Raw genomic sequence first — 1,545 nt, 5'->3', positions numbered from 1 at the left:
AAAGACAGAATATTAAAAGCAGTAAGGGAAACAGAATATTAAAAGCAGTAAGGGAAAAAGGTCAAGTAACATACAAAGGCAGGCCTATTAGAAATACTCCAGACTTCTCAAAAGAGACTTTGAAAGCCAGAAGATCCAGTACAGATGTTATTCAGACCCTATGAGAACACAAATGCCACCCCAAGTTACTATACCCATCTAAACTCTCAATTACCATAGATGTAGAAACCAAAGTATTCCATGACAAAACCAAATTCACACACTATCTTTCAACAAATCCTGCCCTTCAAAGGATAATAATTGACAAACACCAGTATAAGGACTGATACCATGCCCTAGAGAAAGCAAGAAGCTAATCCTTCAAGAAACCTAAAAGAAGACAGCCACAAGAACAGGATGCCAACTCTAACAACAAAAATGACAGGAAGCAACAATTTTTTCTCCTTAATATCTCTTAATATCAATGGACTCAATTCCCCAATAAAGAGGCATAGACTAACAAATTGGCTCCACAAACAAGACCCAACACTTTGCTGCTTACAAGAAACTCATCTCAGGGAAAAAGAAAGACACTACCTCAGAGCAAAAAGCTTTAAAACAATTTTTCAAGCAAACGGTCTGAAGAAACAAGCTGGAATAGCCAATCTAATATCAAATAAACTTGACTTCCAACCCAAAGTTATCAAAAAAGACCAGGANGGGCACTTCATACTCATCAAAAGTAAAATCTTCCAAGATGAACTCTCAATCCTGAATATCTATGCTCCAAAGGCAAGGGCATCCACATCCATTAAAGAAACTTTAGTAAAGCTTAAAGTACATATTGCTCCTTACAGAATAATAGCAGGAGACTTCAACACCCCACTGTCATCAATGGACAGATCCTGGAAACAGAAACTAAATAGAAACACAGTGAAACTAACAGAAGTTATGAAACAAATGAATTTAACAGATATCTACAAAACATTTTATCCTAAAACAAAAGGATATACCTTCTTCTCAGCACCTCAAGTACCTTCTCCAAAACTGACCATATAGTTGGTTACAAAACAGGTCTCAACAGATTCAAAAATAATGAAATTGTCCCATGCATCCTATCAGACCATCATGGTCTAAGACCGATCTTCAATAACAACCTAAATAATATAAAGCCAACATTCATTTGGAAACTGAACAACACTTTCCTCAATGATACCTTGGTCAAGGAAGAAATAAAGAAAGAAATTAAAGACTTTTTGAGTTTAATGGAAATGAAGCCACAACATACCCAAACTTATGGGAGACAATGAAAGCATTCCTGAGAGGAAAACCAATAGCTCTGAGTGCCTCCAAAAAGAAACTAGAGAGAGCATACACTAGCAGCTTGACAGCACACCTAAAAGCTCTAGAACAAAAGAGAGCAAAATCACCCAAGAGAAGTAGAAGGCAGGAAATTATCAAACTCAGGGGTGTAATCAACCAAGTGGAAACAAAAAGAACTATTCAAAGAATCAACCAAACCAGGAGCTGGTTCTTTGAGAAAATCAACAAGATAGATAAACCCTT

Source organism: Mus pahari, chromosome 17 (assembly GCF_900095145.1).
Source record: "Mus pahari chromosome 17, PAHARI_EIJ_v1.1, whole genome shotgun sequence".
Classification (NCBI taxonomy): Eukaryota; Metazoa; Chordata; class Mammalia; order Rodentia; family Muridae; genus Mus; species Mus pahari.
This window is presented reverse-complemented; position numbering follows the sequence as displayed.